This window comes from Dermacentor silvarum, chromosome 4 (assembly GCF_013339745.2).
Source record: "Dermacentor silvarum isolate Dsil-2018 chromosome 4, BIME_Dsil_1.4, whole genome shotgun sequence".
In the NCBI taxonomy this organism is placed as follows: Eukaryota; Metazoa; Arthropoda; class Arachnida; order Ixodida; family Ixodidae; genus Dermacentor; species Dermacentor silvarum.
The window spans coordinates 37,391,549-37,404,023 of NC_051157.2; positions in this window are offsets into that span (position 1 = coordinate 37,391,549).

Here is a 12,475-nt window from a genome sequence, read left to right on the forward strand (position 1 = left end):
TGTCCCTGGCAGAGGATTTTACTCCCGAATGCAATAAAATAGCAGTAATCAGAAGTAGTAGTTCAAAAGTGGCTTATAAAAACGCCTTGGCTGCCTCTGTATATGGTGCCAGCCAATGGCGGGTTTCTCTGAACGTTTCAGCGGCGTACGTTCACGGAGTGCTTAATGAAAACACCTCATGACTGTTTGATTACGAAAGGTGTCGCGCTTGCTACTCCAGCAATAAACGAACACATACACATTAACGAATAGAAGGGAACAGCATTGGCGGGGTAGGCACGTTTCCTAACCTACTCTGCTCGAAAAAACTACGCTGTATATACACAATTCGGGGTTGCATCTGCAGACATCATCTGCATCTGGTTAGCGTTAAGTGATGCCACCTTCTCGGCATTTTCTCGGCTCATGTTCGAAGCAGCTTGGAGCTGGAAAAGGAAAGGAACATGCTTGTTCCGTTTGGGCAGGAAAAAAAAAAAAAAAAAAAGATGTACGTGGGTGAGAGAACCTTTGCACGACTTGATCACAATGTCTGTAAAGGTGAAGTAGCCATAAACTTCGTGCGTTGCGATGTGATTTCGCAGCGTTGAGCTGCTCCCCACTGCAACTCGCAGCACGCGCTGGCACCGAAATGGGCCGCGCATGCAAATGCAGCCGCGCGCCTGCACTGGCGCTCGGCAATCGGCCGAAGACGCCGCCGCGGTCGACCGCGGTCCCTAACACGATTTGGAGTCCCCTAGGCGGCCTGGCCAAAAAAGAGGTTACCGCGCGGGACGCTTTCATTTTCCCATTAGGCACGCCCCATTGATTGGAAGAGCGCTCCAGATTGGCGGATTAGCGAGGGGCCTCCAGAGATTCATAGCCGCGATGCGTCGCTTTCCTGCCGGTTTGCGCGGATTGCTCGCGCTGGCGCGCGGCCGCGGGAACGGCTGTCGTCTACTGCGGAGTCCTTCCTCCAGAAGTCGGCCTGCCACTCTGCCGGGCAGTTGATTTCCAGAGAGATTGCCTCTGTGGTTTCTTTATCTCTTATTCACCACCACTGTACTCTGGTTCACGAGAATAGACTGTCGGACTAGGTGGTTCTTGATCACAGATTTTTATTTATATTATTTCGCTCCCTGTGTGTGTGACCGCGCGCGCGTGTGTGTTTTCTGATCTTCTCTAAGATACTTAGTATACGTTTATTTCTAACTACTGTTCTGTCACCTTTTGATTCTTAATAAATGCTCATTGTTACACTTCTATAGCCACACGTAAAAAGTAAAAGCAAAAAAAAAAATGTCAGTTTCGCTCTAAGGGCGAAGCAATGAATGCGATAGCAACATAGCAATGTCATACGAAGTAAGGTGAGCGGCTTTGGTAGCAATATGAATTGTAGTAAACATGAGCTGATTAAGTAAGCAGGTGTGCTGCGGCGTAAGTAGACCGACATGAAGAGAGACTCGATGACCACGAGAAGGCGCGTGTGAAACGGTGGTGTTGATGAGAAGCGCTTACCGTGGGCAGCGCGTGCGAAGGGACACACCTGTAGTGCTGCACTGCCGATCTGGGCAGCATTGCATGTGTAGCGTGCGTTGGAAAATGTGGCCCGACTATTACTAACTGAATGAACAAGCGTGGTGTGAGCGCGCACAAACATGAATAGATCACACTGAATGACTGCAGCCAACGACTCTCAAAACGCTGGCAGCGAGCCAGCGGGCGAAGGTACGTGCGGTCTATCGCTTCAACGGAAACTGAGCGGCGAATGCACGGCGCATAAAGGTCAGAGCCGTGTGGAGATAAGAGACTGTGCGGGCGAGTGAACGACGAGCGCGGTTGTTGGCAGAGTAGAAGTGCGCCCCCCCCCCCCCCCCCCCCCCGCGCTCCCTCCGGCGCTGGCTTCCCGCTTCCTTGCTTGCGCGTGGGTGATTGAGTGCGTTCGCTCTCCACGATAGCGCGCGTCCCCGCACGCTTCCGCTCGGGCATACGGCGCGCGGCGAAGATTTTATCTATGGGAACCTCACGGCGACGACGACGGCGACGGCAGAAATCCGGTTGAAGTGTCCATATAATTGCTATCGCAATAAAAAAATGCCGCCAATGCACCATATCTCGCGTACATTGTGTTGCTTTTCGACGGGGACCGTTCTTCACCGGATCATCACTGTTATCGATTTGTCACACGATGACGATTTCTCACACGGTCACGATGACGTCCATGCAAACCATCCTGACGTCGTCGTTGCGGCCACTTTAGCACGCCGAGAAGCTGCGTAAACTAGACACGGGACGGCACGACAAGCGCCTCTTGCCCCGTGTGACCAATCGATAACAGTTATAATCCGGTGAAGAACGATCACCGTCAAAAAACAAAACAATGTGCGCGTGATAGTATGGTGCACTGATGTCATCGTGGCCGCCATGTTTTGGTACTAGCACGGTGAGAATTAGCTGCATCCGTTACCTCACGTGGAAACTATTTAATGGCTGCCGCATTGTGCGCAGTATGTTGGTGATACTACAGTGTACTAGACACTGTAGTGATACTGCACGTTCGGCTTCCCGAGCCTTCCTTTGCTCCGTGGCGGTGGCGCTGCCGCTGCAACTAGCGCCGACGTTGACGTTGTTCATGGCGTTTCGCACATCGTTGCACCGAGAGAGAATGACGGAAGCACAGCGAACACGCGCTTCATACTGCGCCGCGACACTTACGCCGCCTACCGGCGTACCCTTAGAGAGAGAGAGAGAGCGAGTTATATGCAATTATTTGCTGCGCCGCACCTGTGGCGGAGAGGGGAGGAGGAGAGCGCAGACTTGCGTAGGAGAGGAGAATGAGGGAGTTGCGCATGCGCAGTATGGGTGCGGACGCCGCAGAACGGACACTGCCCCGAGCATAAGATGCTCTCGCATCTAATAAATAAACTTGCAGCCCACGAACACAGGAAAAATAAACAAACCTACGCGCAGCGTTGACGGTCAACTGAACGTTTTAATAGAAAATCGGTCTTTTACGCAACAATGACAAAACTGCTCGATTTGATGAAAGCGCCGATGATGACTTCTGTGCGAGGCTTTGGCGCCGCCGAATATTAAAGCGCAAGTTGCATTATCGCGCTTGTCCTCTCTGCCGCAAACATGCTCTCTATCATTTTTAGACTAATAATTCTGTACCGTTGAAATTGCTCTACTGTAGTCTTATTAGACAGTTTTCAAGCTACTTAATTGACTACTCTGCCTTTTTCTTCGACGGTATATCATCCTCCTGACGCGTTTTGTGGCAAAAAGAGGCGAACGATTTAGTCGACATTTTGTTATTTTGCCAAGTTCAGCGTCGCATCATCGCGGAGAAAAAATAAAGGTGAAGTGGTGCCTGCGCCGTGGCTTTCCAGTTAGCCGTGGATGTTCATGGGGACGTGTATCTGGGGAAAAAATAGAAAACACGAGAAAACAAACAAACGAACAAACAAACTGTGGTTTGGAGCGTTACCTGCTTGCTTCGCGGTAGAAGACACATATACGCGATAGCAAAATGACGCCACGTTCGCATGTGTGCACTAATGCCCCATACGCGGACAGATACGGCAGATATGGATGGCTAGATCAGACGAATTTCATTCAAGAGATAGCTTGAACCCCATTTAAAAAAGGAGGCAGGATAAGCATAGCTCAGCTATGGAAGCTTCGCACGCGAAGCCAAGTCGTGTGTTTTGGGTCAGTCCATGGCCGTATACGAAATTACGTCCTCGAAGTGCGTGACCGTGCTCTGGCGGGGCTTGTCACGGAATCTTTACATTTGCACGCTTCCATGCAAGATGATGTACAGTTGGGTTACTTCATGGGCACATTTGCAACAATTCGCCTGCGGCGATTATTGCTGTCGGTCGTGGCAGTTATTCTGCCGTCGCTATACTTTCAAATGCGGCGATGTCGTCTGTTATGGCGTATCCAACACAGGCCTTAGTGATCAGCACACCAGGCGCGTCTTGATGATCTTGGAAGAAACCTTTAATTGGGTAGATGGTTTTCGGCATCGGGGACAGCGTTTCTTGAAGAAGCTACTCTCCTCTTCGGGGCATTCCTTCAGAACGTGCGGGGGCGAGCCCGGGCTGTTCTTTAGTATGTCGTTGGCCAGTTGATAAAGTACAAACGCGTCTGAGTCGAATTGCTTGAATCTGACTTCGAGCGGAACTTTGTATTGCTTTTGACAAGGCGACATATTACTACAAAACTAAACCCTAGAAATAAACTGAAACATCGAAGTCACGTGAGAATAAATGTTAATGCGAATGCATTCTTGGCATTCTCAGACCAGTGACTGTCCGGCTATCTAGCTATGCCACCGAAAATGTGGGCCCATCTTGAAGATAGTGCAGGCTAGAAATGTGGGCCGATCACGAAGGTTGTGCAGTTTGAAAATGTGGCCGTTCACGTGGGTATTTGTCACTTGGTATGTGCCTCTCTTCAATGAACCTCTTCGACGCCAACTTGGTTCACTGTGCATGTAGCACTGGGTATGCGTGGACTTCACGGCGGCGCCGCCAGAGGGGGCAGCGTGTCCAGAGAGAAGCGCGAAAAAGGAGCCCGATTCCAGTACACGCCTCGTACATGACGCGTTTCTGTTATTCGCACACGTGGATAGTCATCGTAGAGTTTTGCCCGAATTTCTTTTTCTGTTTATACTTACTACTATGGCTATCCGCTATGGTGAATCAGCTGCTACGGTATTTTGCTGCCGATCACAAAGTCGCGGGTTCGATTTCAGTCCGCGGCGGCAGCGCTCTAAAAGGCGGCGGAAGGCGAAAAAAAAAAAAAAAAACAGCCGTGTGCTGCAATTCAAACTGTCATGCAACAGCATAGGCCTATTATTATTCGATACAGCTCAGGCATTGCTTTCTGGAATTGAAATTACTCACTCGCTCACACTCCCACACCGAATGAATGAATGATTGAATCAATGAATGGATAAATGAATCAATGAATGAATCAATAAATCTCGTCGCGGTCGATCAGTGGTTATTTCGTTGCGCTGCTGAGCTCGGGGATGCGCCTACCGCTTTGGGACAGAATGAAAAAAAAAAACGCTCGTGTTTTGTGCATCGGTGCACGTTGAAGAACTATTCCGGCTGCGGCAGCCTATGGCTCGGCCACGTGGGCCCTATCTTGAAAGCGATCTGCGATGGGGACAGAGTGCGCCCTGTGCTGCTGATGGTTTCGCGTGCGCTGTGTTCTCGCGGCTTAGTTCGCGTTGAAGCGAGAGGCAGCACGAAGGTCGATTCGCTCGCTGCTGCCGCGCTTCCTCACTCCAGCGTTCTGACAGTGAGCGTCCGCGCTCATCGAGTGAGATGTGTTCGTGTTTGCTTGTGCGCGCGTGACACGACGCTTAATTTAGTGAGCGAATGTTTACAAGTTTGTGCGGCTGATAAAACTACTATCCTTACTTCGTATAGCTGTCTAATAATTTGCTATCGCAATCGATGCTTCATCTTTCGGGCGAAATTGCGACTTTTAATCAATCAATCAATCAATCAATCAATCAAACAATCAATCAGCCAGCTAGCCAGCCAGCTAGTCCGTGCGGACAAACCGCTGGGAGCTCGTATAGGTCGTGTGCACCGAGAGAGGTGAGATTTCAAATGTGCGCATGTTGTGACGTCATTTTCATTACATTCAGTTAACCTATTTGGTAGGGTGCACATAACTTACAAAGGCATAAAGCTCTGCTGCGTTAACGCGACGATTGCGTCAAGCGTGGTTCTTGTGAATACGTCATTACTCGAGTGCGCTAACAATGCGAGATTGTCCTTGTCCTTGCCCCCACCCTCCTCCTCCTTCAACAGTACTCACCGTTTGTAAAATTCCGCTGCCGTGAAGGCTCCTTTGCTGCTTTCGGCTGTGCATTTTTATCACAACACAGCATGTACTTTAGTGGGGCGGTGTAGAAACGCTGTCAGAAAGCTAGCAGCAGACATCGCGATTAAATAATTAATTTACAAATTCCTCACAGGCTCCAAATACGAGTATTATGTGAGAGGGGACAGTACATAATAAATGTCAAAAAATAATAAAAAAAGAAATAAACAAGAAAAACGTGACAGAAAGTATGAAAAGGAACAAGAGCAAGGCATTATGCAAGTGCTAAATGTAGATAAAGTAATGTAATAATGGTTAAAGCAATATTGAAAGTACGTAATATTATACAATTTCGTTTTGTGCAGAAATAAGTAATTATACAATAGGTAAGTATGATTACAGGCAATAGTAAATTTAGCAACCACTAGACACAGTCATAGATGGTTCTTCATTATCAACATGTTATCAATATTATCAGCAAGTCAATTTATCAGCATGTTAGGCCATGTTGATAAATGTAAGTTTCGCGATTTCTCTCCCGAGTGCGTTCAGTTCCTGCGAAGCTAAAGATACACGCATCATTGACCCGATACTTAAGGTTGTCTTCACCTCACAATGCGTAGCGTTGCAGGTGTGCACGCTTTGCAGGGGCACGAAGAGAAGCTATAAAAAACTACTCGCTGTAGTGAGTAGGTGAGGAGATCTTCTACCAACACACATACTTTCGCGGAGCGCTACGCGCTGGATAGTTGCAAGCGTGTGTGAGAACCTGCTGTAAAGAAATGGGAGTGTCGGCACGGGATTTCGATCTTGAAATATTCGCCGACCCGCCACGGTGCAAAGGCGTTGCGCTGCTGACCACCAGAATCCCGGCCCCGGCGGCCGCATTTCTATGGAGGCGAAAATGCCAAAACGCCTGTGTGCTTGCGTTGTAGTGCACGTTAAATAATCAGGTGGTCAAAATTAATTCGGAGCCCCCCACTACGGCGTGCCGCATAATCAGAACTGGTTTTGGCACGTAAAACCCCCGAAAGAAGAAGAAGCAGAAGAACTATTCGCCGCATCCTCAAGAACACATGTTCTAACGCTCACTAATAATTTCGAAGTGGTGGTGATCAACTGTCCGACTCCAAAATCACCCGCGTCTACTTAAAGGGAAGCTACGAGTACTTAAAGGGAAGAACAGGAAAAGAACGCGAACTTGTCTACGAAACAGCCGTCTCAACTTGGGACAGAAACAGCACGAAAGCGGGATTTGCGCGTTCGCTCACGTTTACTTTCCAGTACAGTTCTTTTTTCTCGATGTTTTCAGTACACATACATGAGCAACGCAACTTGAGCTCTTCGCAAGTATGTGTGTGTCAAACCTTATCTTCCGTCTCCGTGCTAAGTAAATTCTACGGAAATGCAGTGTGAACGTATACCAACAAGCCTCGTATAAAGTTTCACTAGGCATATCACTGTTATTATTTTTAGTGTGATAGCAATTATATGGACACTCCTGGAGAATTTTCGGCGTTGCCGTGACGTTCCGTATATATTTAAGACTATGTATACTATGCGTTTATCTATGCCATTATCTATTGGAGATCGCAGGGAGAGGCATTCGTCCTGCAGTGGACATGAATATAGGCTGATGATGATGATGCCGTATATGCAAGATGGATGCTTTACTATTCAACCGCCAAAGTTGCTCAAACAAGATCTTAATTTCCTGACTGAGTTATTCCTCCCAACTTTTTTTGAATTTCAGCGCGCGAACAAAAGGCATAACACATTTCATTCACAGCGCATGTCTTTTATCTAAAACTTTCTCAGCCTACTAAACAATGTCGCAGTTTCGCCCGAAAGGCGAAGCATCAATTGTGATAGCAAATTAGTAGAAAGCTGTTCGGAGTAGGGATAGTAGTTTTATCGGCTGCATAAACTTGGACACATTGGCTTACTAACTGAATTAACAAGCGTGGTGTCAGCGCGCACAAGCAAACATGAATAGATCACACTCGATGACCGCAGACAACCACTGTCAAAACGCTAGCAGCAAGCGCAGCCGCCGCAGCGAGCGAAGGTTCCTGCGGTCTATCGCTTCAACGGAAACTTAGCGGCTTATGCACGGCGAATACAAAGGTCAGAGGCCGTGTGGAGATCGCTTGCAAGATACGGTGCGCGCGACAACACCGGCAACCCGTACCGGCGCAAAGTAAAAGAACGCATTTGTTGGCAGAATTACAACTCTTATACCTGGCTTGAAGTATCATGTCGTGTTACTCGAACAAGTATCGCTTGTAAACCTTCCGCGCAGAGAGACGTTATACCGCTGAAGGCTCCCACACGAATGCGCGAGACCGGTGACTCATCTCGGTCGGCAAGATTTCGTCACCGCTGTCGCGTGTTTCCGCGATATCTCCTCATTACCCACGAGTCGTACAACAGCATAGCCAAGAAGTGTAGCCCAACCTAACAAGCTAATCGGTTTCGCGAAAGCGTCGAGAAAGTTAACGCCGCCACGGCCCGGAACGGGAGAGACACGTACGTGTTTTTTTTTTTTTCTCTCTCCCGCAACGAGGCCAACCAGACCTTCCTTCCTTCCTCCGAGCAGATGGTGCGCGGTTTCCTCGGCGCGCATTGCGCACGACGTAGGCAGGCGGCCGCCGCCGCAATCACGGCGGCGTCCCCGATGACAGCGCGAGCTTTATGAGCGCTTGCTTTATCGCCGCCTTGAGGGTCGTTGCGCGGTGGCCGAGCCAGACTATCGGGCTGCCGTCGCCGACGGTGTAATGAGCTTTTCGCCTTCCCGCGACGTTCTCCTCTGCCGACCGCATCTCGTCCGTTTGTCACGGGAGCCGTGGATGGAGTTTGTTTAAACGCCTCCTTCGTGCTTTGGTTCGTTTCCTCGAGGCTCGTCGCGACCGCGCGTGGGACAGGGAGAATCCTGCCTACATTTATTCTTTTTTTTCTGTGCTCCACGGCGTTGTAATCGTGTGCGAATGAGAACAGCCGAATATAACAAGAACACCTGCTATTTCCAGGTAGCACTGATATGACGATATATTCCTATGTACCGCTGCACTCCGGAGGGCACTCACTTCGCTAAAAGGCGGTATTTTGAAGAGAGTTCACTAAACATACCTATATATAATATAATGAGAGTTGGTCCCCCTGCCCTGGTCGTGGTGCAAATCAATGCTCGCATGCATTCATTGAGAAGGGCTCTCGAACGGGGGGGCGTCCATGAGAGTTGTCATCGTCTCTGATGACCAGGATCCGGCCAAATGTTTACCGTTACCATTTTGATAAAGTCAAGAAGGAAGGATTCTCTCAGATATCTATGGCTGGCCCTGTGCTGCGTCAACCGAACGCACCCGTAAATTTCTTAACCTCATCTCTCCACGCTATTCTCGGCCGCCATTCCCTAGGCGCTGGTATCTGTTACTCTAATGGATTACCAGTTAGATCTAATGGATTACGCAATAGATGCCCCTGTCCAGCTTCATTTCTTCATATTGTGTCTCTCCTGAAATACCCCCTGCTTGCGTTGGATCCTTTATTCATATACTACTCAATTTCTACCACTTAACGCAGCGCGTATCATAGGTGTAAACGTTCCATGTAAAAGCTAGGCTACTAAATGGGATTGCCGTCTCGTCTTTCGCTCTACGTATTTCAAACATCAGCTCTACCCGTGCCATTTTGCACTCAAGCACGCAGCTTTAGTTTCCAAAGGTAGAGCGGTTTTACTTGCATCTGTCCAAAAATATTTGCTTTCTCCTTTCACAACCCTTGTGAGTCCTGCAGCGCTGCGGGGCTTGCGACAGGCGCGTTACATGTCAGGCGCGTTACATGTACCGCTAAGCCACCTCTCCTCCAAGAAGATTGTACAATGGCACAGTGCGTGCCACGCAGTGCTGTGTCTAAGGAAAAGGGAGCTGACTGATACGACAGCGGTCGCCCAACAAATCGTTGATCTCTATAGAACAGGCTAATCATTCGAGCTGGCCTTTCGCTTAACGGCGACAGAAACGCAGGTTGGAGCATGGCGCAATTTATTAATTTATCTTACGTGTTCCCATTATTACTTTACTATAAGCCGAAGCTGCTTTCCTCTAGCGATCGTCGGAGAGCACGCGCGCGTAGTCCAGAGATTAATCGATAATCGGCCTATATAGGGGCTTGCCTTTGTAAAGTTATCTGACCTCCATCTCGAGCGAACAATTGAAATTCCCAGCTGGCAGCGCTTCGTCGTCCTCTCTTATTGCCTCCATTTTGCTTCAAAAATGTTTAAGTTAGAGCTGTAAGTTTGTGTACAATACACGGCCACTCTTATATTTGCAGCCTCGCCGAGAAAAAAGAAAATCGATCGAATGCAGCATTAATATTCACAGCTGCGTCTATCAACGTTAATGAATACTCTCCATCGCGCGCGGCTTCGCTACTTAGCTGCTGTTTGCGACTGCTTCTTCGCTGCTCTTCTGGTGCCAATTCTCGCGGAGTCATTAAAGGCGAAGTCATTCGAAGCAGTCCGCGCAAGTTATCGGAGAAGCAAGACGGCTCCACACAAAATCTACAGCGCCATGCTCACGAGGAGACTGTGGTTGTAAATTGTACATGACTGCTAGGGGGGGGGGGGGGGGGGGTGCTTGGATCATCGGTGCATCAAGTGCCGCGCGCCAGCGCGCATTCATTGTCCGAGCCACGCGTGTATGTGGGCCGCGAAGTTCTGGCAATAAGGAAGGCGTGAATCATTTAGCGCAGAAATGCTTCTAGCGCCAGAAGTCGAGATGAATTTCTGAGATATCTTTTCATTCTCCAGGCATCCTCCTTTTTCTCGCTTTGTGCCTGCTGCATCGCGTAACTAAAGGAGTATCTCGCTAAACGCCTTTCTTCGCGATCGACAAGCCAGCTTCGCGTAAATTATCGCACGAGTTGGAACCATATCCACTGGGAGCGTTCGAGCCGGCGAAGACGTAGCTGTGTTGTTGGAACACGGTCAAGCTCTCGCGGCTAAATGAGCTAGGTGGAGGCGGGTGCGAGAAATGTCTCGTTTCATTTAGATGGAGCACCGCCTCGCGCTTCTCGTATCCCTCGTGTCTCTCGGAGGAAGTCTGCGAACAGCATAAAGAGGGCGTCGCGAGTGCCTGAATCGTTTGCACAAGACTAAAGCTACAGGGAGAAAGAACACACACACACAAAAAGAAGCGAGAGAAGCTGGGAGGAAGGAGCACCGCCTGCCTATAGTAAATACGCTGTCACGAGGGGAAACAACGGCTCGAGCAGTGAGCGTTCCCTAGGTGTGCTTTTCGGCGCTACGGCGAGCGACATCCATCAAAGATGCCAATTTGCATTGCAGCCAAGCCAGCAGAAGCAGCAGGAGAGGCAAGAAGCCAGCGCAAGCAGCCGCTTTTCGGCGAACGACGCTTCATATACCATATGCATGGTGTGTATAACGGACACGTGTGGAGAAGGCGTATCCACCGGGGCCACTCAGGATGCCGTGCAGCCACGGTGTTACGACGACGGGCATCGCAATGGCGTTCGACACGCACGACGCTCCCTTGCACGATGCTCGCCGTTGCGCAAAAAAGAAAAATGCGTGCGCGCTTTCCGCGAGCAGCGATTGTCCGCCCCCCTCTGGCTTGTATTCCTTTGCTGCCGCGCGATCGCCTGCACGCCGTCGCGCGTGGTCCACGTGGCGTGAGCGCGCCAGCGCTTGTATTTGAAGCCGGCCGTTCTCATTAGGCACCGATCCTCGAAGCGGTGTGCGTGTGTGTGCGTGAGTGGTCTGGAAAAAGTCGTAAATGATAGCCGCGGCTGACAGTTCGGATGAATAATGACGTCATCCTACCGCTTCCTCCTTGTGAGGGTGGCTGAGGAATAAAGTTGGAGGACTTGATGGGGAAAGGAGGAGGGGGGGGGGTGTTCCCCGCGATCTAGTGCCACGGGTCACGCGGTTGCTTGCGTTCTTCTGCGTCTGGAAACTTGTTTCCCTGCAAGGAGACAGTTATATTCACCGTGAACAGGCTCAAGTGAGTTGGCGTCATCCGCTGTCAAGGAAGCCGTGCCATTTGGAATATTTCGTGCTTCTTCGCGCCCCACTTTTGTTCGCTTTTCCCCTTAAGTTACGCAATTACCACAGCAACAAGGTATATGCCGTTCGTCTAATTTGTATGCAAGCAGAAAAGAAGGGGAACCGACTATTACGATAATCCCTAATGCGAAATTGGAGCGCACCTGTATACGTGTTTTCATTTCGCGTTATATTGAGGCAACGAATTTGAGACCGAAATCACCGCACCGACTGGCAGTGGGCCACTGCCGTCAGCGCCTTCGCAGAGAGAGGGGCAGTATGTGAACGCTGGCATGATGAGCGGTATCAGAGCCAGCTGTGGAAGAAGACGACGACGAACGTGCGAGCAGTGGCACGAGCGCGTTCGCGCGGTTACGCCAAGGGACGCCGATGCTCAACCAAGGAACGGGCGCCTAAGACTTCACTCGGACTCGGCGGATCATCAGCCGGCCTTAGCGGAGCAAGCGCAATTTTTTTTACTGGGCCTTAGTGCTGACGTTAAATAAAGTTTCTTCTTTCTCCTCCTCCTCCTCCTCCTCCTCCTCCTCCTCCTAAGAGCTGTGCTCTAAAATGCAGCAGATC